Here is a 17,817-nt window from a genome sequence, read left to right on the forward strand (position 1 = left end):
CGCGGCCACTGTCGCCAGGCACTTGGTAAAGACCCTGGGTGCTGTGGTTACTCCGAAGGGGAGAACTTTGAACTGATAGTGATTCCCTTGAATGGTGAATCTGAGGTATTTCCTGTGTGAAGGGTGTATTGGTATGTGAAAGTATGCATCCTTCAGGTCTAGCGTAGCTAGGAAATCCCCCTGACTGAGTAGCGGGAGAACCTGTTGGAGGGTGAGCATATGGAAATGCTCCGATAGTATATATAGGTTTAGGGGTCGCAGGTCTAGGATAGGTCTGAGCGAGCCGTCCTTTTTTGGTATCAAGAAGTACAGAGAGTACACCCCTGTGCCCTGCTGGGCGGTGGGCACTACTTCTATGGCCCCTTTTGCGAGCATAGCAAGCACTTCTTGCTGGAGTAAATCTAAGTGTTCGGCTGACATAGGACGGTGCTTTGGTGGTATGTTGGGTGGAGTGGAAGTTAGTTATGTTACGACTATTTATTGTGCGCACAGATACTCCAGCCAAGGAGCGTCCTGGCGCAGAGACAAGGTAGCACGTAACACAACCACAGGCTAAAAACAGATGCTAAGAGACAGCTAAAACAAAAAGGTTTTTATGGCCCTCCGAAAAGTCAGAATGTCCTCCAGCAGGCGGATTTCAACAGGCAAGGAGTTCCATGCTGACGCAGCCATTACCCTAAACGAGCGTCCTCCCATGCGGCTAAGCCTGAATCTGGGAACCACCGCAAGGGCCAGACCCTGAGAGCGAAGGCTACGGGCAGGGACATAGAAAGACAAACAAGTCGACAGGATTTCCGGGCCAGTACCTCGCAAGATTTTAAAAGCAAGGCACAATACCTTGAAAAGGATGCGCTTCCTAACCGGAAGCCAGTGTAGGGAGCGAAGGACACTTGTAACTGAGCAGAATCTGGGCAAGCCAACGATCGCCCTCGCCGCAGCATTCTGAACCCGTTGTAAGCGGGTTAGTTCAGCCTGGTTAGCCCCAGCCAGGAGAGAGCTGGCATAATCCAGGCGGGAGATGATAGTAGCCTGGATCACCAGCTGCCTGGTCGGGGTGTCAAAGAACTTGAGAACAGGTCTCAAGCCCCTCAGGAGACCGAAACAACAGGCCGCGGTTCTTTTAGTATGGCCTACAAAGGAGAGGCCCGCATCCAGCCATACCCCCAGATTTTTCACTTCCGATACCGGGATCGGAGTAGGTCCCAACTCTGAGGGCCACCAGTGGTCACCCCACAGCTCCACTCCCTTCCCGACGACCATCACCTCTGTTTTAGTGGCGTTTAGCTGAAGGCAGTTGCCTGTCAGCCAACTAGCCACCGCCTTCAGTCCGGACTGAAACCTGGGGGCCTCAATCTCCGCATCCCCACTGAGAGTAACCGCCAGCTGAGTGTCGTCAGCATATGAGACCAAAGTAAGGCCCCACTGCCTAGCGACATCCGCCAGCGGTCTCACGTAAAGATTAAACAACGTGGGACTCAGCGAGGACCCTTGCGGAACCCCCATGGCCAGTGGTTGGTAGTTGGACTTGAAGGGAGGGATGGCAACACAGAAGGAGCGGTCATCTAAAAAGGAGCGGAACCATTGCAACACCTGACCGCCAATGCCAGTCTCCTCGAGCAGACGCAGGAGGATGCTGTGGTCTACCGTATCAAAGGCGGCGCTAAGATCTAACAAAATAAGCGCCGCCGTTTGACCAGCATCCAACCTTGCCCGGAGGTGTTCCACCATCACAAGTAGCGCAGTTTCCGTACTGTGCCCAGCACGGAATCCGTTTTGTGTGGGGTCGAGGGCATTGGTCCGAGTCAGATGTTCAGACAGGGCCAGGTTAACGTGGGCCTCCGTGATTTTGGCTGGCCAGGGTAACAACGAGATGGGGCGATAGCTCTCAGGCTTGGAAGGGTCCAGGGTGGGCTTTTTGATGATCGGGGACACCACAGCTTGTTTCCACTTAGATGGAACGGTTCCCGTTTCCAAGGAGAGGTTGACAAGGGAGCATACGGCTGTACGCCCCATAAAAGCCTGATCTCGGAAGAGAGCAGGCCTTACTGGATCGGATGGGGACCCAGATTTGACTTGCAGCGCAAGTTTGTCAAAACCATCCAAGGTAAGGGGGGGGAAAACAAGCAGTGTAGTCTGATGATGGACCCCATTTATACTTTCCTCAGTGAACCCTATGCTAGGGAATGTCCTATATATAGCTTGGACCTTCCCCAAGAAGTAAGATGCAAGGGATTCACAATGGGAAAGGGAGCTCACGGTCGTAGAGGTAGTCCGCTTCGCTGTGAGATCTTTTACGGCCTTAAAGATAGCTTTTGACGGATTCGGACTGTTCCGGAATTCGATGGCATAAAAAGCCGCACGGGCTCGGCAGATAGCTCGATGGTAAAGCTTAACGGACTTGGCGTATGCAGCTTTTAGATCAGCCCCATAGGTTTTCCTCCAAGCCCTCTCTGCTCGTCTACAGGCACCCTTTAGGGCCCGAAGAGTGCCATCGTACCAGGGACTCGACTCTCTGGAATTGATTTTAGTTGAAACGATGGGTATCAGAGAGTCCAAGGCCCTAGTTATCCATGAACAGAAGAGGTCATACCCCCTTTCCACATCCGTCAAAGGACCCAGCGGCTCCTCTAATAGAAGACGATGAAAGTCCTCTAGCCGAAGCTTTTTCCAAGCCCTCTTCTGGACCCTTCTAGCCGTAGAGATGGAAGGAGTGGCCGAGACCGGGCAGAGGATGGACACCAAAAAGTGGTCTGTCCATTCCACCGGAGAGACAGAGGTAATTTGAATCCCCAACAGATTGGTAAACAGGGGATCCAAAATATGCCCCCCCAGATGGGTAGGCTGGGAAACCATCTGGGGAAGTTGAAAGGCCTCCAGGTCAGAAGAGATGGAACGCACTGTCAGGCCGGAGAGGGTGTCGAAATGTAGGTTTAGGTCACCCATGATAGAGAAGTTGGCACAGTCAGCGACCAAAGGGCCAACAGTGTCAGGGAAAGCATTTCTAAACGCCACATCACTGCCGGGTGGGCGATAGACGACCATCCCGGACAGGGTAAACTCAGGGCTGACAGAGACCTTGAACATGGCGCTTTCACACCCGGAGATGTTTAGGGCACCCCAGACGCAAGGGTAGATAGATTTTACCACTAACGCGATACCTCCACCCCTAGACAGCCTATTCAGAGTATACATAGAATAGCCGGGTGGGCAGGCTAGATTAGTAATAGCGGTATCAGCGTCCTGTAGCCATGTTTCCGTCATGGCAAATACGTCTGGAGCTTCCTCCTTAATGAGGTCATAAATATGCTGATAGTGTTTCAGCGCAGACCTAACGTTTAAATTCAAGATCTTCAGAGTAGTGCGAGTGTCTGTAGTACGGCGGGTCTCCGAAGAAATAAACCTTGGAAGAGGATGCGGAGAATCGAGAGTCCACCCATTACAAGGGCAATGATATGGGCCACGCAATGGGTGTACCGGTAGAAGGGTGCAGCAGCGGCTTACCTGACCGATGGCAAACAGGCAATCCCGCGAGTACGTCAGCATGGTGGACCCAGGATGGTATGATAGTCCTTGCACAGAGTACCGCGGCGTCCAGCACGTCCTTAGCGCGTCCTTAGCGCGGACGGGCGCAGACGGGCAGGACTCTGGCACGACTCCGGCCACGCGAGGAAACGCCCGCTGCGCGATCCCGCTGCGCTAGGGGAGGAGCTTTAAGTAGGTGTTCCCAGGCTGCTCCTGCGCACTGAAGCGCTGGAGGGTAGAGACACCTCTATCCACACACCCCACTCCAAGATGGCTGCCAAAACGAACAGGTCACCCACCCCAGAGCCAAATCCGCCAAAACGGCAGTGCGGGGGCCAATTAAAGTGCAGGTAAGGGGCGCTATCTAAAAACAGATACACAGACAAATAAGACACAAAAGTTATTAAAAATCACAGAGGTAAGAGCACATGCGCGCAGAGCGCTCACGCAGCTACCTTGTCAGGGGTGGTTTCAGGAGGGACTCGCCTTAAGTAGGTGTTCCCAGGCTGCTCCTGCGCACTGAAGCGCTGGAGGGTAGAGACACCTCTATCCACACACCCCACTCCAAGATGGCTGCCAAAACGAACAGGTCACCCACCCCAGAGCCAAATCCGCCAAAACGGCAGTGCGGGGGCCAATTAAAGTGCAGGTAAGGGGCGCTATCTAAAAACAGATACACAGACAAATAAGACACAAAAGTTCCAGACAGTACCCATGTTGAATGATGTCCCTGACCCACCTGTCCGTGGTGATGTTCTTCCATGCGGGCAGGAACAGCTGAGTCGTCCCCCGACAGGTGTTAAGTGGTCGGGGGGTAGGGAGAGGGCGTCACGGTTTGTTTTTTGGGGAGGACCTGGTGTTGCCATATCCACGTCCCCTGCCCTTGGTGCTGGATCCACGATATCCACCCCTGTTTTTGTCGTAGGTGGTTTGTGTGCCACCTTTAGCATACTGTTGTTGTGACCCCTGGCCCCTTGACGTTCCCCTATTTCCAGTGCGACGAAAGGAGCCACTACGAAATTGTTGGGTTTGTAGCGCCCCCATAGATTTGGCAGTATCTGTGTCTTTTTTTATTTTCTCTAGGGTAGTGTCAACGTCTGGGCCAAATAAAAATTCTGTGTTAACCGGTAAGTTGAGGATATTGTTTTGGATCTCGGGTTTGAAGCCTGAGATGCGTAACCAGGCATGGCGTTGCAGCATGACACTTGTGTTTATTGCCCTGGCCGCTGTGTCAGCTGCGTCTAGGGCGCATTTTATGGACGCATTAGTGAGGAGTTGTCCTTCTCTAATGAGGAGTTCGGCTGACTCTTTATACTCCTCTGGTAGGTGTTGGAGCAGTGACTCCAGCGTGTCATAATGTGACCTGTCATAACGTGCCAGGAGTGCCTGTGTATTGGCAATGCGCAGGATATTGGCTGCTTGCGCTGCAACACGTTTGCCCGATGTTTCAAGGACCTTTGACTCTTTGTCTGGGGGAGGAGCATCACCAGTTGTCTGTGAGTGAGCTCTTTTGCGAGCGTTGGCAACCACCATAGAGTCCAATGGCAACTGACCCCTAATGTATTTAGGGTCACCAGGTGCAGGCTTATATTTCTTTTCAATCCTGGGGTTTAACACTCGGGCTCTTGTGGTGTCCTTGAAAATGTCTTTGGCAGGCTTCAGAACCCCTTTAAGCATGGGCAGAGTCTTGACAGTCCTTTCCGAAGATGCAAAAGTGTCTGTGAGAAGTTGGCCTGATGTATGATGTCACTAGTTCTAGTGTACACCTTATATCAGTCCAAATACCCTTATGGTGATTGGTTGTAAAGTCAACCTTATAGACCAGCTATCCTAGTGGTAGCATGGACAAGAGCAGTCTTAGGCTAAACTCTGAATGGCATGTGAAGCCAGCTGTGGTACCATATATAATCCCTTGAATACCAAATGAAAGGACACCACAACAGATATATATATATAAAATAAAGTGTATTTATTCTAGTCAAACCCTCAGCACTCTTTATGAGATTAGAGGTAAGTACAACACAGTCTTATTTAAGCATACATTAAGTCACACAGGTAAGTAATACAGTTAGGTCCTAGGGGCCACGCAAACCATATACTAAGTAAGTGGTATAAGAACCACTGTCACGGAAATAGAATAGGCCTAGGCCTAGGGAATCGCTGGGGCTACACTACACTAGCGTTAGTTAGGAAGTGGGAGGCCCACGGGATTCGTGTGCAGAGTGGAAACACTCACGCGTAATGCGTAAAAGTCAATAGCAATAGTACAGTTTAGAAAACGGTAGATTTAGGACACTTCCGGAGTAGCTAGGAAGTTGAGACTTGAAAACTAGACACTAGGATAGTCACTATCCTGATGAGCACCGGAGTACCCAAGTTACCTAGCCCACAGGCTGCGGGTGCATAGGGGTGAAGATGCGTCGTTTTCGTTGTCGACTCCTATGGATGCCTGAAGAAAGATGCTGACAGGCAGTCAGTGAAGAGTGTCCGGTGGATCCCAAGGCTGGGATCAAGAAGAGAGGAAACCTGCAAGCAGAAGGGACAGAGTCAAGGTCACTAGCCAGTGACCACGTGGAACCAGGAAGGAACCAGGCGATGTCGTGAAGATTGCAGGTGAAGGTGAAGCTTGTCGCTGCAGCCAGGAGGACCAGGAAGCGTCGAGGACGACCAGGACCAGGAGGCGAGCTGTCCCACGAAGGCTCTTGCTGTCGGCGGCGGCGAAGTTGGACTAGGACTCACCAAGCCTTGGCAAGCGGAACCCACGAAGAACGGAGGACTTGCTTCTGGTACAGACCAGGAAGGTCTGGGGTGCTTCTTCTTTGCAGAGAAGCGGGAGCCAGTCTGGAGGAGCCAAACCAGCGCAGAAGATTTCAGGGTGCGTCGTCACAAAGGCCACTAGCCAGCGGGCAAGCAACCGGACAGACGCGGCAAGCAGGAAAATGCAGAAGGGCCCCACGCAGGACTCGTGGAGTGTGGGGGGCTGATCTTCAGTGCAGATGGTGCTTGGGGTTGGGGCTTCTCAATCCCCGGTGCACAACTTCGAGGGTACCTCAGAAGCTGCGCTTTAAGTTACTAGCCACTTTTTCCAGGTAGCCGGTCCCACGTCGCTCGTCGCCTCCACGGATCTCAGCTTTGCTGTGGATGTGGATCAGGGTCGGAGAAGTCTGGAAGTCAAGGCTCTGGTCGGGCTCTGCAGTCGGTTCCTCGTAGAACGTGGGCAAAGCAAAGGGTAGTCTCTTGATGGTGCCTGTTTGCACAGGGTAGCCACTCCTTGGCTACAAGGGAGATTCTTCAGTCTTCTTTCGTCGAATGTCGAAGGTCCAGAGTTTCTGTTCAGTTTTGCAGGTTCAGGATAATCTAAAGTCTTGAGGCCCAACTCCCACTCTTATACTAATCTGGGGGGCTGGGATACCTGCTAGGTCACGCCTTATGGGTGGGACCTGGGAGGGGGTGGTTACACCCACTTCCCTTTGTCCAGTTTCGCGCCAGAGCTGGGGCTGGAGTGCCCCAGCGCCGGTTTGAACTGGACTATGCAAGGAACACCTTGTGTGCCCCAGGCATGTCTCATTCCTTTCAGCCCACCCTGCCCCAATACACTAAAGGCTGTCTGGGGAGGTGCTAGCACCTCCCCAAGCAGGAAACCTATTGTCCAGGCCTCCCTGGCTGGGATCACTCCCAGCTGCAGGAGGTCAGACTTGTGTCGTGGCAGCAGCATCCATTTTGTGATGCTGAGGCTTTGGTCAGAGGCTAACAGTTGAAGTATGATTTTAACATGTCTTTCCCTCTAGAAGGGGGGAATAATATTCTCATGTCCAGAAATGGCATGGGGGTATTATTCCACAGTGTTAGACACCTTACACGACATGTTTCGATAAAGCCAAACCATAGTTACCATAACCGTCTAAGATTATAAGGCACTTTAAGAGTATATGGTAGGCTATATCATAGAACAGCTATAAGGACAAGGTTCCGAAAGCTGCAGACAGGCTCAGCTCATGCTAGAGCACCATCTCACATGTTACCAAGCACTCTGCCTCCAGGATTGTTAAGGCCTGCCATAGGAGTGACTGATAGGTACACATGTGTCTATATGTAAGTTAGGTATAGGAATACTACACCTAAGCAAGGGGTGATTACACGACCTTGCCCCAGCTGAGTGATCAGCCAGTTGTGTCAGAATGGAAGGCCAGGCCAGAAGTGGCATAATACATGCTGCAGCCCCTGGTAGGCCTAGGGTACACCTATGCCCTGGGTACCTAGGGTACACTGTACAGGGGCCAATAAGGTGATCCTATCCAAATGGGTTATGCACCTAAAGTACATAGTATTAATTTAGAGAGAACAGCAGGGCTGTGGGTCTGATTAGCAGGCCCACAGCCACATCTAAGTCGAAAACCAGTAAAGCAAAAGCAAAAAGTGGGGGTGAACATAGAAAGCAGACCCTACTCTCCTACACAACCCCCCCCCCCCCAAACTTAGGGACATTAAACTAACCTTGACCAGTTGAGTCTTCATGTTCTAAGTGGAAATATCTGGAGAGTCCATCTGCATTGGCATGGTCAGTCCCAGGTCTATGTTCCACTGTGAAGTCCATCCCCTGTAGGGAAGTGGACCACCTAAGAAGTTTGGGATTTTCACCCTTCATCTGATTTAGCCACAAGAGGGGCTTATGGTCTGTCTGAATCTTGAAGTGAGTGCCAAACAAGTATGGCCTCAGCTTCTTCAAGGCCCAAACCACAGCAAAGGCCTCCCTCTCAATAGCTGACCAACGTTTCTCTCTAGGGGTCAGCCTTCTACTTATAAAAGCAATGGGCTGGGCTTGACCATCTACATTCAGTTGTGAAAGAACAGCTCCCACACCTAACTCAGAAGCATCTGTCTGGACAATGAACTCTTTGGAGTAGTCTGGACTTTTCAGAATAGGTGCACTGCACATGGCCTGCTTCAGGTCATCAAATGCTTTTTGACAGCTTACTGTCCACTGAACTTTCTTTGGCATCTTCTTGGAGGTCAAGTCATTAAGTGGTGTCACTATGGACCCATAATTCTTAACAAACTTTCTGTAGTACCCAGTCAGGCCCAAGAAAGCTCTGACCTGAGTCTGGGTAGTTGGAGGAGCCCAGTCCTTTATGGTCTGGATCTTGCTCTCCAGTGGTTGAACCTGACCCCCACCAACTAGGTGGCCCAGGTATACAACCTTGCTCTGCCCTATCTGGCACTTAGTGGCCCTGATAGTGAGGCCTGCCTTTTGCAGGGCCTCTAAAACATTCCTCAGGTGGACCAGGTGATCCTCCCAGGTGGAGCTAAAGACAGCAATATCATCAAGATAAGCTGCACAATAATCATCCAACCCAGTAAGGACTTGATTCACCAACCTTTGGAAAGTGGCAGGTGCATTCTTCAAACCAAAGGGCATTACCACAAATTGATAATGTCCTCCTGGGGTCGAGAAAGCAGTTTTGGCCTTTGCACTCTCAGCTAGTCTGATTTGCCAGTAGCCTGCTGTTAGGTCAAATGTGCTCAAAATCTTAGCAGCTGCCAGTCTGTCAATGAGCTCATCTGCCCTAGGTATTGGGTGGGCATCTGTCCTAGTGACAGCATTGAGACCTCTGTAATCCACGCAAAACCTCATCTCTCTCTTACCATCTTGGGTGTGAGGTTTTGGCACAAGAACTACAGGACTAGCCCAAGGGCTCTCTGAAGGTTCAATGACTCCCAGCTCCAACATCTTTTGTACCTCAACTTTTATGCAGTCCCTGACATGGTCAGGTTGCCTGTAGATTTTACTCTTCACAGGCAGACTGTCACCAGTGTCCACCTCATGGGTGCACCAGTTTGTCTGACTTGGGGTCAGAGAGAACATATGTCTGTAGGATTGCAGAACCTGTCTGCAGTCCTGTTGCTGATGGACAGTGAGGCTGTCAGAAAAGACCACACCATCAACTGAGCCATCATCAGGGTTCTGAGTCAACAGGTCTGGGAGAGGGTCACTCTCTTCCTCCTGCCCCTCATCTGTAGCCATGAGTAGCCCCACGTCTGCCCTGTCAACATATGCCTTCAATCTGTTGACATGAAGCACCCTGTGGGGGCTTCTGGGAGTCCCAAGGTCCACCAAGTAGGTGACTTCTCCCTTTTTCTCAAAAATAGTGTGGGGTCCAGACCATTTGTCTTGGAGTGCTGCTGGGGCCACTGGCTCCAACACCCACACTTTCTGTCCTGGCTGGTAAACAGTCAGTACAGCCTTTTGGTCATGCCAAGCTTTTTGGAGTTATTGGCTTGCCTCAAGGTTTTTAGAAGCCTTCTTCATATACTCTGCCATCCTGGAGCGGAGACCAAGTACATAATCCACTATGTCTAGTTTGGGTTGTCTGAGAGGTCTCTCCCATCCTTCCTTTACCAAACACAGGGGTCCTCTTACAGGATGCCCAAACAAAAGCTCAAAAGGGCTGTAGCCAACCCCCTTTTGTGGGACCTCTCTGTAAGCAAACAGAAGGCAGGGTAAAAGGATGTCCCATCTTCGCCTAAGCTTGTCTGGTAATCCTTTCATCATTCCCTTTAGGGTCTTGTTGAATCTCTCAACAAGCCCATTGCACTGTGGGTGATAGGGTGTGGTGAACTTGTAGTTAACACCACACTCCTTCCACATTGCAGTCAAGTATCCTGACATGAAGTTGGCACCTCTGTCAGAAATGACCTCCTTTGGAAAGCCCACTCTGGAGAATACTCCAAGCAGGGCCCTTGCCACAACAGGAGCTGTTGTGGTCCTCAGGGGAATTGCTTCTGGGTACCTGGTGGCATGGTCCACTATCACCAGTATGAATCTGTGCCCAGATGCTGTTTGTGGGTCCATTGGTCCTACAATATCTATGCCCACTCTTTCAAAGGGGACCCCCACCACAGGTAGTGGTATGAGGGGGGGCCTTTGTGGTGCCCCCTGATTTGCCACTGGCTTGGCAGGTGACACAGGAGCGACAAAACTCCTTAGTATCTTCTGACATATGGGGCCAGTGAAAGTGAGGGACAAGCCTGTCCCAAGTCTTGTTCTGGCCTAGATGTCCTGCAAGGGGAATATCATGAGCCAAGGTGAGAAGGAAGCCTCTGAACTTCAGTGGTATGACCAACCTCCTGGATGCACCAGGCTTGGGGTCTCTAGCCTCTGAATACAGTAGCCCTTCATCCCAATACACTCTATGGGTACCTTGAGCATTCCCTGCAGCCTCAGCAGCAGCCAGCTGTCTGAGGGGTTCAAGAGAGGGGCAGTCTAATTGAGCCTGCCTCAGATCTGCCCTTGAAGGTCCCCCTGTCCCAAGAAACTCAACCTGATCAGGTTCAAGTTCTTCTAGGACAGTTCCTTCAGGGCTCTCAGAATCATCCTCCTGGGAGGGCTGATCCACCACCTGAGGCAGGGGGGAAGGCACAGCCTTCACCCTACTGCTCTTTCTCTTGGGTTGTGACTGGTCCATAGTTTCAGGATCCAGCACTTGTTCAGTGGTGCACTTTTTGGCCTGTGACCTGGTCACAGCAAGGACATGTGCATCTATCCCCAGCATTTCTGCATGGGTCCTATACTCCACTTCAGACCAAACTGAAGTTTCAAGATCATTGCCCAGTAAACACTCTACAGGAAGGTCTGAACTAACAACAACTTTCTTGAGGCCAGTTACCCCTCCCCAGGAGAAGTTAACAATAGCCACACTATGGGAGGTAGTGGCATTGCTAGCGTTGGTCACTAGGTAATTCTCACCTAGTATGATCTGTCCAGGGTCCACAAAAGCAGGTGTCACCATTGTGACTCTAGCTCCAGTGTCCCTGTAGGCCTGAGCCATTCTTTGGTTGATAAAAGGAGTCTGTCTGTACTTGCCCAGGTTACTGGGGCCTACAGTAGAGGACAAAGCTAAGTCCCCATCACAGATCAGAACAGCCTGAGTAGGTACTCTGACTAGGCCAGAATCCTCCTCAGTTCCCAGGGTTAACCCTACTACACCCTTTTGCTGGGAACCACCACTTACAGCTGAACTAGGGGGTACAGTTGCCTTAGGGGCAATGGTGGCTGGGGGCTTATCCTTTTTGGTGCACTCACTAAACCAATGTGAGTTGGACTTCCACTAGTTGCACCATGGTTTCTTTTGGCCATCTTTCTTTTTATCCTTTTTGGGACCACCCTCCCCCTGAGCCTTTTGGGGGCCTGGTGAAGACTTCTGGTCTTTTTGTTTCTGCTCATTACCCTTCTGGTCTGCCTTTTTCTGATCACCGCCCTGGTTCTGGTTTTTCTGCTTAACTCTAGTCCTGACCCATCTATCTGCCTTCTTTCCCAATTCTTGGGGAGAAGTCAGATCAGAATCAATCAGGTGTTGATGCAATAGCTGGTTTTGACAGTTGTTAAGTATTTGCTCTCTCATGATCAAATTATACAATCCTGTATAGTCCTTAACCTTACTTCCCATTAGCCAGCCTTCCAGAGCCTTAGTGGCACAATCTACAAAGTCAGTCCAGTCCTGAGTCTGTGTCTTCTGGGTATCCCTGAACAACAACCTGTATTGTTCAGTGGTTAGGCCAAACCCATCAATCAGAGCACTCTTCAGGACAGTGTAATTATCTGCATCCTCATCACTAACTGTGAGGAGCTTGTCTCAGCCTTTCTCAGAGAAGGAGAGCCACAAGATAGCTGCCCACTGACTTTGGGGTACCTGCTGTACTTTGCAAGCTCTCTCCAAAGCAGTTATCCATTTGTGGATGTCATCCCCACACTTGTAGGGAGGGACAATCTTGCTCAGGTTTCTATTGTCATAGTGCCTGTCTCTATCGTTAGGGATATTGCTGCCACCAGTGGGTTCTGACCCACTCAACTTTTGTTCTCTAGCCAGAGCAAGCTTCTCTTTGGCAAGGGCAAGTTCTTCCCTCTGAATCCTCAGATTAGCTTCCCTCATTCTGGCTTCATGCTCCTTTCTCTCAGGGGAAGTCATTCCCCTGTGAGAGGAAGCATTAGAGATGTTAGAGACATGGGAGTGGATGGATTCCCTTGAAGGGGATCTGTCCCTCCTGCTTCTCTGTGTAAGCCTACTTGGGGGTCTGTAAGGGGGGACCCCATGCAAACTCCCATGTAAGCTTAGGTTAGCCTGGCTAAGTCTTCCTACTTGGCCCTGGCTGTCTACCTCTTCATCTGCAGTCTCCTCTGACTCCTCTGTGGTGGGTAGACCCTCCTCTGTACCTAGGGTACCTGCCTGAGATGCCCTAAGAAGGTCATACTCCTCTAGGAGTTGTCTTAACTGAAGGAGGGTAGGGTTTGCACCCTGTTTTATTCCTCTGGAGGTACACAAGTGTCTCATCTCCTAAAATGTTAAGGTATCATATCTAGAGGGGGTCTTTTGCAGACCTGATCCTCCTGAGAGAGCATCCACTTGATCTCCTCTCAGAGACATGATCTAGTGAGGGTGTGGTGTGTGCACCTACCTACACTAGTTGTATCTACTAAACCTCTCTAGTAGTTGTAGTCAGGGTGTGTTACTCCCTTCAACCTACAACTACAAAGTCCAGTAGGACTTACGTATTATAATCTATGTTATATGTACCTAGACAATATCTGTGTGATCTTTCAATTTAGTATCTCAAGATTACAATGGTATTACAACAGCAAGCTCAGATCCCAACCGCTGCTCACCAATGTGAGAAGTTGGCCTGATGTATGATGTCACTAGTTCTAGTGTACACCCTATATCAGTCCAAATACCCTTATGGTGATTGGTTGTAAAGTCAACCTTATAGACCAGCTATCCTAGTGGTAGCATGGACAAGAGCAGTCTTAGGCTAAACTCTGAATGGCATGTGAAGCCAGCTGTGATACCATATATAATCCCTTGAATACCAAATGAAAGGACACCACAACAGATATATATATAAAATAAAGTGTATTTATTCTAGTCAAACCCTCAGCACTCTTTATGAGATTAGAGGTAAGTACAACACAGTCTTATTTAAGCATACATTTAGTCACACAGGTAAGTAATACAGTTAGGCCCTAGGGGCCACGCAAACCATATACTAAGTAAGTGGTATAAGAACCACTGTCACGGAAATAGAATAGGCCTAGGCCTAGGGAATCGCTGGGGCTACACTACACTAGCGTTAGTTAGGAAGTGGGAGGCCCACGGGATTCGTGTGCAGAGTGGAAACACTCACGCGTAATGCGTAAAAGTCAATAGCAATAGTACAGTTTAGAAAACGGTAGATTTAGGACACTTCCGGAGTAGCTAGGAAGTTGAGACTTGAAAACTAGACACTAGGATAGTCACTATCCTGATGAGCACCGGAGTACCCAAGTTACCTAGCCCACAGGCTGCGGGTGCATAGGGGTGAAGATGCGTCGTTTTCGTCGTCGACTCCTATGGATGCCTGAAGAAAGATGCTGACAGGCAGTCAGTGAAGAGTGTCCGGTGGATCCCAAGGCTGGGATCAAGAAGAGAGGAAACCTGCAAGCAGAAGGGACAGAGTCAAGGTCACTAGCCAGTGACCACGTGGAACCAGGAAGGAACCAGGCGATGTCGTGAAGATTGCAGGTGAAGGTGAAGCTTGTCGCTGCAGCCAGGAGGACCAGGAAGCGTCGAGGACGACCAGGACCAGGAGGCGAGCTGTCCCACGAAGGCTCTTGCTGTCGGCGGCGTCGAAGTTGGACTAGGACTCACCAAGCCTTGGCAAGCGGAACCCACGAAGAACGGAGGACTTGCTTCTGGTGCAGACCAGGAAGGTCTGGGGTGCTTCTTCTTTGCAGAGAAGCGGGAGCCAGTCTGGAGGAGCCAAACCAGCGCAGAAGATTTCAGGGTGCGTCGTCACAAAGGCCACTAGCCAGCGGGCAAGCAACCGGACAGACGCGGCAAGCAGGAAAATGCAGAAGGGCCCCACGCAGGACTCGTGGAGTGTGGGGGGCTGATCTTCGGTGCAGATGGGGGTTGGGGCTTCTCAATCCCCGGTGCACAACTTCGAGGGTACCTCAGAAGCTGCGCTTTAAGTTACTAGCCACTTTTTCCAGGTAGCCGGTCCCACGTCGCTCGTCGCCTCCACGGATCTCAGCTTTGCTGTGGATGTGGATCAGGGTCGGAGAAGTCTGGAAGTCAAGGCTCTGGTCGGGCTCTGCAGTCGGTTCCTCGTAGAACGTGGGCAAAGCAAAGGGTAGTCTCTTGATGGTGCCTGTTTGCACAGGGTAGCCACTCCTTGGCTACAAGGGAGATTCTTCAGTCTTCTTCTTTCGTCGAATGTCGAAGGTCCAGAGTTTCTGTTCAGTTTTGCAGGTTCAGGATAATCTAAAGTCTTGAGGCCCAACTCCCACTCTTATACTAATCTGGGGGGCTGGGATACCTGCTAGGTCACGCCTTATGGGTGGGACCTGGGAGGGGGTGGTTACACCCACTTCCCTTTGTCCAGTTTCGCGCCAGAGCTGGGGCTGGAGTGCCCCAGCGCCGGTTTGAACTGGACTATGCAAGGAACACCTTGTGTGCCCCAGGCATGTCTCATTCCTTTCAGCCCACCCTGCCCCAATACACTAAAGGCTGTCTGGGGAGGTGCTAGCACCTCCCCAAGCAGGAAACCTATTGTCCAGGCCTCCCTGGCTGGGATCACTCCCAGCTGCAGGAGGTCAGACTTGTGTCGTGGCAGCAGCATCCATTTTGTGATGCTGAGGCTTTGGTCAGAGGCTAACAGTTGAAGTATGATTTTAACATGTCTTTCCCTCTAGAAGGGGGGAATAATATTCTCATGTCCAGAAATGGCTTGGGGGTATTATTCCACAGTGTTAGACACCCTACACGACATGTTTCGATAAAGCCAAACCATAGTTACCATAACCGTCTAAGATTATAAGGCACTTTAAGAGTATATGGTAGGCTATATCATAGAACAGCTATAAGGACAAGGTTCCGAAAGCTGCAGACAGGCTCAGCTCATGCTAGAGCACCATCTCACATGTTACCAAGCACTCTGCCTCCAGGATTGTTAAGGCCTGCCATAGGAGTGACTGATAGGTACACATGTGTCTATATGTAAGTTAGGTATAGGAATACTACACCTAAGCAAGGGGTGATTACACGACCTTGCCCCAGCTGAGTGATCAGCCAGTTGTGTCAGAATGGAAGGCCAGGCCAGGGGTGGCATAATACATGCTGCAGCCCCTGGTAGGCCTAGGGTACACCTATGCCCTGGCTACCTAGGGTACACTGTACAGGGGCCAATAAGGTGATCCTATCCAAATGGGTTATGCACCTAAAGTACATAGTATTAATTTAGAGAGAGAACAGCAGGGCTGTGGGTCTGATTAGCAGGCCCACAGCCACATCTAAGTCGAAAACCAGTAAAGCAAAAAGTGGGGGTGAACATAGAAAGCAGACCCTACTCTCCTACAGTGTCAAGCAGGAAGTCCTCCTCAATGGCGTCAGAGTGGAGCTCCACCCCATGATGAGCAGCAGCCCGTTCGATAAGGGCATTAAATGCGGCCGTGTCCTCTGTAGGAGACGTTTTAATATTGTAGATTTGCGCATCCTGAGTATATGGTGTGACACTTGGGTCTGTGGGGTCATCCCATGCCTGATCAGGATCTTGTGTTTCATCGGGATCTGCGTCCCCGGGGTAGATGGTATCGTCCCCACCATATTCCTGCATCGGGTCCGATTCAGAAGGGGTAGGAGAAAAGGACTGCAGATCTAGTTGGAGGGGATGGAAGTGTTCTTGTAGCACTGGTTCCTGCTCCGCCGGTAGCTTGCGTTTAAGAGGAATTTTGTATGGCACCTCTTCCCTGACTGGCGTGATCTTGCGCTTGTGGAGCATGAGCCTGCCAGTGTCGGCGTCGATAAATTGTGGCCCTGAAGAGACTTGTTCTGTTAGGCCAGAGGTGGTGGACTGTGTGTGGAGAACACGTGTCCGAATTTGAAAGAGTGTCGGTGCCGATGTCGGTGGCAGCCCAAAGGTAATGTTGGTGGGCTCCGAGTGCACTCTACAGGGTGAGGTAGTGTCGGGACCCGAGGTAGAGTGGAGGGCTACCCGGTCCCGGATACGTTGTAGAGATGCAGAGACCTGCTGCACAGCAAACTGAGATGGTGGTTTGGTGGGCATCTTGGTAGTAGGCGTGGAGGCCGACCCCGACTTTGTCGGAAGGGGGTCACTGGTTTGAAGGGATGCATCGATAGTCGACGTAGTCGAGGACTTCTTCGGCATCGGTGCTTTAGGCGTCGACGTAGCCGAGGCGGCCATTTTGACTGCGGAGGGTACAGGCTTCGGTGTCGGCGCCGAAGGTGTCGGTATCTTTTGGTGCCCGAGGGCGCGCTTCTTTTGTGCGTCGACCGCGTCTGCTGCGGTGAGCTCGGCGCCGAAGTCTTTCTGTACGCGTTCGGAGCCGACGACTTTTTTCGGCGTCGGGGTAGTGGACTGTTTCGACGCCTTTGATCCGACCACTACCAGTTTCGCTTTCGATTTTGAAGGGACTGGAGCGATGGATGTGTTTGGGTTTAACAACCCAGTCTTGGGTAATATTGGCTCTTGCATAGTGTTCGATGCCGGGCCGGAAGGCGGGGCCGAGGAACCATGGATTAGGTCTTGGGTAAGGCCCGAAGGCGATCCCTCGACCGGAGCCCGGCGACTAATTTCGGCCTCCGTTTCGACGGATTGGCCTAACTCCTCGGGAGAGCTGTCTTCTTCAGCCCCATAGGCTTCGTCGAAGTCCCCTACCTAGTCGACGGCTTCTTCACGTCGAAAGAGCTCTTCGTCATCGTCGTCCGATCGGGAACCATGCTCCGAAGCGGGGCTAGATAGTATTTCTTCCACACTCTCGGCGTCCTCGGTGCTGAATATGTTGGTGGGTGCGGGCGCTGCCTGCTGCGCCTCGAGCCTCGCTGCTCGTCGGTTCCGTAGAGTTTTCTTGGATCGGAACCGCGCGCAGGCCATGCATTTCGATTCGTCGTGATCCGGCGAGAGACATTTGTTACAGACTGGGTGGACGTCGATGTGAGGGTACTTGGCGTGGCACAACGGACACCTCTTGAACGGAGTTCTCGATTCCATCGTCGATCGAGCGTCGAAGTTTGGACCAATTCGGTCTTAAATTTGGAAGAGGGTGTGGATCACTAGAACTAGTAGTCGACACCGAACGGTAACTGTACCGACGAAAACTATAGGCCTTTTGGCCTAAAACTAAGTATTCCGAAGTTGAGCTAAGATAGTTGCATCCGAACCCAATGGCGGAAAAAAACAATCTGGGGATGGAGAGGATGCCCATGCGCACTGTGGTCCAGGGGAGGAGTCACCCATCTCAGGATA

General features: G+C 51.2%; 1 long non-coding RNA gene across 1 annotated transcript in view; it reads right to left on the bottom strand.

The window, feature by feature from the left end:
• The window catches only part of LOC146798009 (uncharacterized), a 114,912-nt gene that overhangs the window by 22,405 nt on the left and 74,690 nt on the right, over window positions 1–17,817 (bottom strand). The window lies entirely within an intron of this gene.

This window comes from Triturus cristatus, chromosome 9 (assembly GCF_964204655.1).
Source record: "Triturus cristatus chromosome 9, aTriCri1.1, whole genome shotgun sequence".
In the NCBI taxonomy this organism is placed as follows: domain Eukaryota; kingdom Metazoa; phylum Chordata; class Amphibia; order Caudata; family Salamandridae; genus Triturus; species Triturus cristatus.